The sequence below is a fragment of the Chionomys nivalis genome, chromosome 1 (assembly GCF_950005125.1).
Source record: "Chionomys nivalis chromosome 1, mChiNiv1.1, whole genome shotgun sequence".
Classification (NCBI taxonomy): domain Eukaryota; kingdom Metazoa; phylum Chordata; class Mammalia; order Rodentia; family Cricetidae; genus Chionomys; species Chionomys nivalis.
In genome coordinates this window covers 39,690,371-39,703,209 of record NC_080086.1, presented here as the reverse complement: position 1 = coordinate 39,703,209, position 12,839 = coordinate 39,690,371, and the positions used below count along the sequence as shown (strand labels likewise).

Here is a 12,839-nt window from a genome sequence, read left to right as displayed (position 1 = left end):
AGAGGTCTACTTAACTCCTAACACTGGAATTATGGGTGTTTACTAAGCTAAGCATTGGTATGTCTTTTCTGGGGACTAAGCTCAGGTCTTCATGCTAGTGCTTTAATGACTAAATCTAAAATGTAAGCATTTAAGAACAATTATGTTATTTTTAATTATTTTTAAAATTTTTTATTGGATAAGCATGTGTGTGTGTGTGTGTGTGTGTGTGTGTGTGTGTGTGTGTGTGTGTGCAACTTGACTGAGTCTGTTTACTCCTTTCACCATAAGGGACCTGAGGTGAACTTTTACAAGTTTAGCTGCAAGAACCTTTTTGCTACTGAGTCATCTCACTGGTTCAAGAACAATTAAGTTTAAAGAATTGAATTTTCCTATTTTTATTTGTTTAGTTGGGCCACGATTTATATAAAAATTCACTAATTTAAGTACATAGCCCTCATTTTGGAAAATCTGAGTCATTACTACAACCAGGAGGTACAACTTTCCTGCCCTTCCTCAAATTGATTTGTCTTGTGCCCCTTTCTTCTGTCTTTCCTATACACACAAAATGACCACAACTGATAAGCTTGCAGATATGGTTTTGACTTCTCTTCTTTCATAAACGGAATCAAAGAGTGATTTTTAATAGCCCATTTTCTGGTTAGATATCCATACAGGTTTCAGCACATTTTTTGTTATTGATGATGCATTGTTTTATAATGTTGTTGTGTATAGATCCATCATAATTTGTATAGTCCCTAACAGGCAGACATTTGGGTTCCTTCCAATTCAGGGATATTAAGAGTGAAACTGTTACAAACCATTTATGAACAAGTCTTTCTGTTAACACATGTCTTACATCCTCTTGAGTGAATACATAGCAGCATATTGTTAGATTTTATGATAAGAGTATATTTAACCTCATGAAAAGTCATTAAGGTATTGTCCAAAGTAATTATATAGATGTATGTCAATAAGCATTGTTGTGTAAGAGTGCCTGTTGGTACTAAAACCTCAATGACATTTGCTTTTTACCCTCCTTTTAGTCTTCCTACTTGGTATTGATTAGTGGTTCATTTTAGCTTAAATTTGCATTTTGGCCAGGCAGTGGTGGTACACACCTTTAATCCCAGCACTTCGAAAGCAGAAACAGGCAGATCTCTGTGAGTTCAAGGTCAGCCTGGTCTACAAGAGCTAGTTCCAGGACAGCCAGGGCTGTCTCAAAAAACCCTGTCTCAAAAAAAAATGATAATAATAATAATAATAATTGCATTTTGTTATAAGGATGGCAAGAATCATCTCATGCACTTACTACTCATATATCCTTCATAATCAAACATTCAGATTCCTCAATCAAATTTAAAAATTATTTTTTTCCTTTAATGTGTGTTGCCTTCTGTGACTTCGAGACCAGCCTGGTCTACAAGAGCTAGTTCCAGGACAGGCTCCAAAGCTACAGAGAAACCCTGTCTCGAAAAACCAAAAAAAAAAAAAAAAAAAAAAAAAAAAATTATGATTTAATAAAGGTACATTTGAAAAACATTGATAGTCCTGAAGACATGGCTCAACAGGAGCATTTGATACTTTTACAGAGAACCGAGATTCAATTCCCGGCATTTACATGGACGCTCGAAATGTACTAACTTCAACTTCATGGAAATCAACACCCTGTTCTGGCCTCTGCAGACACTGCAGCACGTTGTGCACATAAAATACACAGGAACCTTAGAGTAAAGCATTTAAGAAGTTCATTGTATCCCTAGTTTTTCCTGTTGAGATGGTTTCCCTTTCTGTCCTAACTTGGTATCCTCATGTTTTCCTCTCAATGTTTTATAGCTGTAACTCTTACATCTACAATGTATGTTGAGCCAGTTCTCTCTCATGCTGCACAGAGAAGACCAGACTTAATTTAAGATGAATGGGATGGTAGGTTTTGTCTTGTTTGGGTTCGGGTAAGTTTGGTTTGGACAGGGCCTCACTATGTAGAAAAGAATGATTTTTAAGTCACAGAGATTGTCTGCCTCTGGCTCTTGAGTGGTGAAATTAAGGATGTGAGCCACCGAGCCCAGTTAATTTTCTTTCTTGGTGGTGCTTGGTTGTTTCAGCGCCGTTTGTTGTTGCACATTTTGTCAACAGTCAAAAGGCAGTGCAAGAAAAATGCTGAGGGTCAGTTATTTTTCCTGGAGTAGTTATTGCTTTTCCTTTTTATTCACCCGGGTACCCCAGCCCATTGGACCGTGCTACCCGCATTCAGGGTGGTCCTTCCCTCTTCTGTCAAACCTGTCTGGAAACACCCATACGGACATGCTTGGAGGCATACCTCCTAGGGCATTTCAAATCCAGGAGAGCTGGTAGTCAAAACTGACCGTCTCATAGCTTAAGTAAACTTCATTTTGAATAGTTTATATTAAGATCTTTAGCTTTTGTTAATCTCCTTAGAACCTTTAATTTTATCACATATTTTTATCCCACTCATAGTTTTACTGTACATATTCCATTTGATTTTATATTTTATCTTCTATCTCTGCCCACTCTCTGACTTCCTGAATATATGGAGAACATTTGTGAGAACCTAGAGCCATAATTTCTGAGACTGATTCTTCTTCCCCCTTTATTTCTTAATATTGGATTATGTAACTTGATTGTTTCTCTCTGCTACTCTTCTGAGTATTGAACATGTTGTGACTGGATGATCTATAGTTTGCATTGTTGGTGAGTAGATTTATTGTACTTCTTGAGTTAACTGTAATATTATGTTCTGGTATTGACATCTGCATGTTAGATCATATCTGGTTGAGTTATTTGCCCAGGCCTGAAAGGCTTTCTTCTGAGGTAGTATGTTTCTGATGGTGCTTACCCATACCCTGTGCATCAGAGAACCAAAGAATGTTCAGTTCTGCTGTGAGCTTAAACATCGTTCATCTTATGTCTTATGGTACTTACCACTACCTTGCTAGTTTTCTCACACATAGTTTTAGGTTATAGCTAGGTCAAAGTTTCAAGTTGACTTATTTGTGTTTCTCTCTCTCTCTCTCTCTCTCTCTCTCTCTCTATTCTCTCTCTCTCTCTCTCTCTCTCTCTCTCTCTCTCTCTCTCTCTCTCTCTCTGTCTGTCTTTCTGTGTTTCCCTCCTTTATTTCTTAATGGGAATGACTTCCCTTTTCTCTCTCTTATAATACTGTGAATCTTGGCCTTTCTGAATTATAAACTCTGGATTTTTATCCTAGTTAAATTCTTGGGTTCTGTTCAGGTTCCTCTTCACTATACTATGTTCTGTAACGTGCCTTCTGTCAGTAGGGAAGCATAACTGTAAGACTTGCTGAATTTGTTTTTTATTATTTCACTGCAAATCAGATCTCTTACTCCTATTATGATACCAAAGGAAATGCTAAATTATTGAAGGAAAGAAAAACACAAATTTTCTTAGCTATCTCAAGCATGTAGCTGAGACAAATTTCTGTAACAAAAAACTGACTAAAAAAAGAACAGGCAGGAATATCAGCTCATGTGCTAAGCATCATGTGCAAGAAAAACAACTCAATAAGGTGATTTGAGGGTCTTTATTTACATGCTTTATTGTAATAAAAAAGCTGCAGGGAAATGATAGAACAAAAGAAAAGGAATTTGTGACTTCAGAGATGGGAAAAGAATGTGACGGCAAAATTATTGGGGGGGAAGTCTGCTCACAAATCTATGTAAAATTTCCAGCTTTGAACTGGTGAGTAGACATTGTAAAGATAATTTAGAACAGGAAACGAGACCTTTTGCTTTTCTAACTATCCCCATTTTAGGAAAAAAGGGATAAGAAATCCACATTTAATTCAATTTTGATTGTTTTCTTCTAGACAATCCTTTGTGCTTTGGATGAATTATTTTAATATCCTTCAAAAGAAATTGTATTTTGTATTATTTATCTATTGTCTATCCACCCATCTATAAATCTGTATATCTATATGTCTGTCTGTCTTTCTGTCTATCTATCCTCTATCATCTATACACCATCTCTAGACCAAATACAAATATGTTGTCTTTGGGTGATGTTTTAGCTTATTATTAGGGCTCTATTTCAGGAACTTGGCTACATTTTTCCTCCTGAAATGGGGGAAGACTTTTACATGATTAATTTTTCAGGCTTGTTATATTATCAGTCAGTATATAGTCTTAAAATTTCAACATGCTACATGAAAAGAAGCAATGTCACATACCTTTTACATTGGGCTGTCTTATGAGTATAAGACTATGCCATTGAACCATTCCTTCTCCAATCTGTCCATCTCTTTCTTGGATATTGAAGTCAAGAACTAGAATATTTATCAGGGTGGGAGATACAGCATGGCACTTAGGAGCACTTGTTCTTGTAGATAATCTAATAATAATCCCTAACACACACATTGGACAGATCATAGAGACCCACAGCTCAAGCTCCAAGGAGATCCAACACTTCCTCTGAGCTCAGAGGGCATCTGCGTACATGTGGTATGTACACACACTTACTTAAAAACACATACACATGAACATGCACATATATACATAAACATATGTGCATTTAAATACATATAAATACATATGCACAGAACACACATACATACACGTATGTATATATATATATATATATATATATATATACATAGGCACATACTCTTGTGTGTGTGCACACACATTAAGTAAACTGGAATACATGTGGTTTGCCTATGAACATAAGCATTCCCTCCAACAGCTGACTGGGAGAATCATTGGGCCTCGATAAATAGATTGATGGTGCTAGACATGGAATAAATCACATCTAGTAAGTGAGCTGAGTTGCAGCTCAATGGTAATAAGAATCTGTAGCTGCATATAAATGTGTCAGACTTTTTATATCTACTCACCCCCTCATCTCTATGTATGCAGTATTCTACCAAAATTTCTGTATGAGTGTCATAGTGTTAAACTTATCTAACATCCAAATTTGTATAAATTATTACTTATATTTTCATATAGTGACATAATAAAGAGTGAAAACTGTCAAGTAGTTTCCTTTTGAAAATAATATATCATTTGCTTATACCAGTAACTTGCATTGAGCACCTATATTACATTACTATCAAAACTGAGTGCTTGGTATGCCATAAAACTCATGCATGTCCTTATTAGATATAAGGTCTTAGAAATGTGTTTCTTTTTCCCTAATTTAATTTTCTAAATTATTTCTCAGTACAATTAAGTGATCTAATTTGGACTTTCTCAGAACTTTTATTCCGGCAGTGAAAATTAATAAAAATATGAATCAGAATTCAATTAGGTTTATGTAAAGATTATTTGGTGTGGAAGCTGGGCCAGTTTACCATTGACATGATGTATCCTCAGAAAATCTGTTGGAATCAGTAGATTAGAATAATTTCCAGTTAACAAATGAGATGTTTGCTCTGAAGGGATCTGACACCTTCTTCTGACCTTGTAGTGATGAAGTGAGCAGGCCTGCTTTTCGTTCTGTCCGGTTCCTGCACAGCTAGCTTAGCCCCGAAAATAATAACACAGAAACTGTATTCTTTTAAACACGGCTTGGCCCATTAGCTCTAGCCTCTCATTGGCTAATTCTCACATCTTGATTAACCCATTTCTAATAATCTGTGTAGTACCATGAAGTGGTGACTTACCAGGAAAGATTCAGTTTGTCTGACCTGGCGGCTGGCTCCATGGTGTCTGACCAACTATGCTTTCTTTCTCCCAGCATTCTATTCTATCTACTCCACCTATCTAAATCCTGCCCTATCAAAAAGCCATTGCAGTTTCTTTATTAACCAATGAGAGTAACACATAGACAGATGACCCTCCTCCATCATGATCTGACCACTATAAGCACCAAGTATATGGGTTGTGCACAGACATAAATACAGGCAAAACACCAATACACATAAAGTATAAATAAATAAACTTTTAAAATGTTTTCAGTAGAACATAGTGAATTCACAGAAAAACATGATGAAATTTTCTTTACATTTTATAAAGATTTTTTCCTTTAATGTGTTTTGCCTTCATGTATATATTTGTAACAACTCTTCTCAAGTACAGAGTTATTTAACCAACCTCTAGATTTATGTTTCTAAATATTATAAAACACAAAGTTTCTTTCTATAACAGTGAAACATGTCCAAATAGACCTGCCTGTGTTGACCACTGCCTTTTCTAACTCACATTCTGCTTTTGTTCTCAATGAATAATTCAGAAGCTTTTGCTAATTGGAAACATTTCTACAAAAACTCCACTCAGTGTGAAGTCAGAAAAATGATATCTGAGAAGATTAAAAGGTTTGCACACTATTGTTTGCTTTGTTGATCAGAGCAAGTGCTAATTCTTCAACAGAAGATCCTACATATTGTAAACAGCAAATAAAATCTACTTCATACAATTTCTTTTTTATCTACGATGGTCTACTTGCTTAATGTCCCTCCCCAAATTCATGGGTTAAAATGCTAACCCAATTCTTAAGGTAATGAAGGTATTGGGGGACATTTATGGAACATAGTAGGCATAAGGGTGGTACCCTTCGGAATAGAATTCATATTCCTTTGAAACAGACAAGAGTTCATCCTTTTTATTTTTAATTTAATTTTTTGCTTTCTTTATATGGTTCTGGGTGTCAAAATTTGGGTCTAATGGTCATATGGCAAGTGCTTTACTGACGAGCTACACTCCTATCACCAAGTTAACTATTCCTGTTTTGTGAGGACTCAGCAAAAAGGTGTCTACTATGAAGCTGGAAATTTGCCATTACCAGGCACCAAATATTCTGATAATGTGATCTTGGATATCCCCATTTCCAGAGCTAGGGCAGATGTATTTCTGTTGTTATAAACTATCCAGCCTTTTGGTATTTTATTATTGTGGTCTGGATGGATTAGGATACCATAATTAGAAAAACATAGTGTGCTCATTTTCTAGAGGAAGCCCTGAACTGACTGCCCCTCTCCCACCAAATATGTTCTGTCAGTGACTTAGAATTGTGGGAGTGTTGGGAGAGAAGGTGAAATTCTATGCAGACATTTCCTCATAGACACCTTCTTCCTAGAATTTTCTTTTTGTCTTTTAGTAGTTTTATATACTGGCCAGGGCTTTTGTTCTCACTTTCCAATTCTATCCTTCATTATATTCTCAGATTTGATACAAAGAGTTCAACATCTATCATGCCTCAAGCTCCCTTTGCTTTGGAGCAAAATATTGAAGATGACTTGCTGATGTTGTATGACTGCATTTTTCTGAACTGGGACTATTTAACTAATGTTTTCTGGTCTTTTAGAAGAAGAAAGGATGCCATAACTGGGTTAGAATAATGACAAAGATGTTTCTTTTCTAATTGTCCATGTGTTCCATTCTGCCTTCATTGAGTAGAAAACTGTGTCCTTAGATATCACCTCTACACAGTAAAAGGGACTGTTTGGAGAGCTCTGCATGAAGCAGAAACATCTGTAATGAACTACAACAGAAATTAAGAATTAGAGTAATTTTATGTTAAACCACTCTGGGTGTTCATTTGATAGACTGGCCCAAATCATTTTTGGATTAATCATATCTAATAAAAATAATAAGCTTATTTCCTTTACCTGGATGTGTTCCTGTGCCTATAAATGAATAATAATAGGCTTATGTTGAAGTAACTAGGAAAATTTTAAAAATAGGAAAAGATAATGGCAGTGCTTTGAAAGCATATGCCAGTATTTATATAATATATCGCTGCTCTTATCTCAAGCAATTTTTCCACCTCACAGGAGATTCCTCAATCCTTCTGATTGTGTTTATTGCAATACTGGGTGACTGATTTATATGGCACATCACCCTTGGATCCATAAGCTTCTCCCCAAGTGCATGCAGTTTGATGCCATTTTAATTTTATTTAGAACTTACTGTCACGTTAGTACAGGCATTTTATGATGTTTTTAAATAAGCGTGGTCAGACTCCTAAAAACACCCCATGTGTTAGGATTTTGGATGGAAGTTAAGTACCAGCAAGGTGCTGCCAAAAGCCCAGCATAATATGTAGGCGTTCTTATTTATATGATTTTCTGGTTCTTGGATAATAACAGAGTAATTGATAGTTAAAATGTGACTAATATATATTATATATTAATATTAATAACTAATGATACCATGACTAATAGTAATGAAAATGAAACATAGCATTATTTGAGACTTTCCTATGTCACAGATATACAACCTTCAGAATTGATTGAGTCTTTATAGGAAACATATGGAGCAATATATTGTCACTGCTATCACATGCTGAAAAGTAAAAGAGAGGAGCCTATGTTTTCAGGGCATGCTGGTCTTTAAACTTGTGGTTTAAAGATTTGTGATATGTGGTTATGATTTTTTAGCATACCATTTTACCTCACAATTAAGACATGACAGTTGTGTTAGAGAAGAAGGAACTATTGATACCTTACTTTCCTAAATTGAAATCTCAGCAAAAGATTTTAAAACTTAAAATTAATGGATAATGCAAAAAATCACATACTAGACAATATATGATAATTCATTCTTTGAGTTTAATTTGTGTGTGTACATGTGTATGCATGTGTGTATGTGTGTACATGTGTGTATGTGTATTTTCATGTGTGTATGTACATATGTGTGTGCATATGTGTGTGTTTGTGTTTATATGTATTATTCATGTGCTCAGAATTTAAATCAGAACTCTCTGTGTGTTAGTGTTAGGCATGCTCACTATAACTGACTGGGTGCTTATTGTACAGAGGTTTTTTTTTTTTTTTTTTTTTGCATTAGGTTGTCAGTATGCTGTAAGACACTCTCTAGCAATGATGGCAAGAATCACTGACTCCCTCAAGTTGGCTTCTTGACCCTATGGATAAATGTAGGAGGAGGCCATTAATTAGTTCCCAGCCATTTAGCCCTGAAATAATCACACAGAAACTATATTATTTAATCACTGCTTCGCCCATTATCTCTAGCTTCTTATTGGCTAACTCTTACATATTATTTTAACCCATCTCCATTAATCTGTGTATCGCCACATGGTTATGGCTTACCGGCTAAAGTTCTCACGTCTATCTCCAGAGAGACTACATGGCTTCTCTCTAACCTATCCTCCTTTTTCCCAGCATTCTGTTTAGTTTTCCCCACCAAGCTCTGTTCCCCTATAGCTCTGCTGTAGGCCCAAAGCAGTTCCTTTATTAACCAATGATATTCACAGCATAAAGAAGGGAGTCTTACATCAGATAAATAACTGATTCTCCTTAGTATTTTTTTTTAAGTTATGATGTCTGTGATGTAAGGGCTACTGTATACATTTTACAACTTTTACTTTCAGTTTTTGATGGTTTGATGGAGTGTCAGCCGGAGATACTAACACATCTGTAGTGATGTACAGTCTGGAAATCATAAAATGCGAGCAAGGATTGACATGAGAAAACATATCAACCATTCTGCATACTTAAATTTGGCCATCTACGGATTAGCTAGCAAAATAGACTTCATAATCGATTTCCAAAAGAAGTTAGATCATGGAGTTTAAATAACTTGTTTATGTTCCAAGAACATAAAGGGGACATTATGTCATTTAAAAAGATGTTGCTGATGATTGAACTTAGTTTAACCCTCTGCAAATAAAGAAAGAAACCAAAATCCAATCTACAGGATGAGTTTCATTCTAAGAGGAAATAAAATAAATGAAAAAATATAATACCATATATAATATAATATAATATAATACCATATATATATATATTAAGCAAAGATAAGGAATATAAGACACAAAACATGGTCCCTCTTATCAAATACCTTCAGTTTTATTTGTTGACCCAGGAATTTTGACAAACTATCATCCAGGAAACATATCTAAAACAGTATAATCTGGTAGTGATGATCAAGAACTCAGTTAATGCTGATTTCTATATTCTCTCTATTCTCACACAAAAGCTATTAAAGGCTAAATTATGCAAAAAGGAGACAACCCATATAAATATTATTAATGAGCATCTGTCATAAAAACTTCAAAATTGTAGGTATTTGGGACATTAATAATGAGTAAGTGATTGAATTTCACAAAGCATTACCTAGCTATGTTTCTTCATAGTAAAATAATTCAATAAAAGAAACTATGTTACCAGACCATTGCACCAAATCTTCTAGCTGAAATGAATAATGATGGTTCAGGAGTGTTATGGAGAACCATTGGAGATGCAAGATTACTCTGCTGAGAAGGAAGCTACACGCATGATACCTCAACAGTATGACTTCTGTGTCATTTCTAGGAAACACCATCTCAACACAGGTTTCCTGCTCCTTTGGCTCCTATAAGCTTTCCTCCCTCTCTCTCCATCTCCATAGTCCCTGAACACAAGAGTTGTAGTGTGTATGTACCAGGTAGAACTAGGTTTCCCTGACCCCACTGATCTTTGTATTATAACTGGTTATGGTTTTCTATAATCATCTTCATTTGATAAAGTATGAGGTATACCTTTATCTATGAGTATAAGGATAAAGTTTAGAATGTGTTTAGTAGTTATGCTGATCTAGTGAAATGGCAGTAGTAGATTCTCTTCTATGTCCTCACAATCCAGGGTTGTTGTCTAGGTTTCCAGCACCAGGAATGATTTTCCCTATTTAATAAGTCTTATTTCCAAATAGACATACTTTGCTACCAAGATATAAATGCCACAACTGTAACATAAATTTGTTATTGTTATAGTTAATAGGCATTAAGATGGCTAGAACCATTGGTTACTTCTCTCTGTTGGCAGCTTGCAAAGTATTATCTGGCATTGGAAGGGGGCTTTCTGGTTAGATTCACCTTGAATGTGCTGAGTCCTGTGTCTGAAGTGTGCAGTGTGTCAGCAATAAGAACGTGCATTCATCATTGTACAGGCAACCAAAGACAGCAGCAATAACCTATATGGTTTGTGGAGTCAGCTGCGCTACCCGGCACAATAACCTTGAATGAGGTTTTCTTCTGCCTGGTGCTGGTGTTTTCGTAGATGCTTCTGCTACAGTCAATCTCTAATAATGGATGTGGATCATGTGACCAAGCTGTCTTTAGCCGAGAGAAATTCATCTAAAGGAGAACTCATCACTAATTCTAGGACACTAGACACAATTAAGATGTGGCTTATGAGGCTCTGCTGACTCAGAGATTACCTTAATTTTGTTTGACCCATCCAAATTTGTTCATGCTGACATGTCTAGAACTGAACTCAGAAAATGCTGTTCCGTGATAACTGCTCTTGTTGTATTGGTGACCACGTTACAACATGAGCCTGAAGAGTGAGTAAGTAGATGAATCTGGTTGATTAGTGGCAGGACAGAAGATATGAGCAAACAGCTGAAGTGGGAAAAAAGCTGCCACTCAAGATACACTAGATTTCTCAGATGCTGACAGGACCTAATTTATTTGTACAAGACTCATGATCTGTTCCTGAACTCAATAAAATACTATTTACCTTATAATCCTCTTTTTATTTGAAATAAGTTGGGTGGGTTTATGCTTCTAGAAACAAAAAGCATCTTATGTAAAGCTCACATGCAGAAATAAAGGTAGATGCCATGTAGGGGGGATTCTCTCTTCTGTCATGCCCAATGTCAGTTCGGGGGGGGGGGGTTATAGTAAAAGGACAAAACACAGTGCTCCCTGCCCCCATCTAGACTCTACTTTTTCAGAGTCTGTGGCAAAGATTACATATGGGTTAAAGCATCACAAGCTTCATAATAAATAATTCTAGAAATCTCTGGCTTAAGAGAGCAGAACTTTATTTCCAGTTAACATAGAACAATGCATTGTAGACTTGAAGAGTGGCAACCTGTGTTCCACACAGTCATCCCGGAAATCAAGCTCTTAGAGGAGCCACCATTTGTAATTTCATGACTCTCAGTGTTAGCTGGTAGCCATTGGAAAGAGAAAGACAGAAGCAAGGCCACAAGGATTACAACTGAGAAGATCATATATCACTAATATCTGAAGTCTGCTGGGCAAAGTAATTGTAAGGATGTGCATGATAGTAAATATCATTGTGACACAATGAAGGTATGTGTCTGGTGTGATGGAAAATTCAAGTAAAGAACAAAAAGCCCATATGTACCATGCTATCTCTCAACTTGCAGTACTGAATTACCTTAGAGTACCCTCTCTGTTAAGCTGAAATATAATACTGATCATATAAATAGGTTCTGTGTATATTATCCTCTAGTAAAACCATATTCAGCCTATACCCCAGCCAACTATTCAGCACAATTGCTGTCCTAAGATGTAGTTATTACAAAAAATAGGTATTTGTTTCACATTACACATGATATATAAAGTCCCTACATCTGTGATGCTGAAGCAAGGAGTTTCTACAACTAATCATCTCAGTCAAGGCATTTGTATGGAGTTTGACATTTTAAAAAGCACTTAGAGGTAACTACTGGTTAAAATAAATATGACATGTGTCACCTTCTCTTTCCCCAGTAGAACAGCTAAACAGAGGTTTAAAAAATAGCTGTATAGGAATGCAGTCTACCCTGGTAGAACACACGCCTCCTCTGTGAGAATTACTTGTAAAAAAGGCAATGATGGCAGTGTAATGTGGGAGTTACATTCATTCATGCTTTTTTTCTCAGCCCATTAAGGTCGTAGGCTATCAAGTAATAGCTAAACACAATGTACTTTGCAGCTGATGATAGCAGGGTGTTTTTTTTTTTTTTTTTTTTTTTTTTTTTTTTTTTTTTTTTTACTGTCCCAGATATTCATGCTTGTATTGCCTATCACCTTTTCTAAGAACCAGTTTTCATCATAAACATTGTCTTGGTCATGCTCTGTGCAACGTTACTTAATGTGGCTTATTTTTTTGTTGGAAATACATCTTTTCTGCTCGGCCAGAATAATATTAGGAT

General features: G+C 35.8%; 1 protein-coding gene across 3 annotated transcripts in view; it reads left to right on the top strand.

Annotated features, from left to right (window-relative positions):
• Grm7 (glutamate metabotropic receptor 7) overlaps positions 1-12,839 on the top strand; it is an 897,233-nt gene that overhangs the window by 188,053 nt on the left and 696,341 nt on the right. The gene's annotated exons all lie outside the window — the stretch shown is intronic.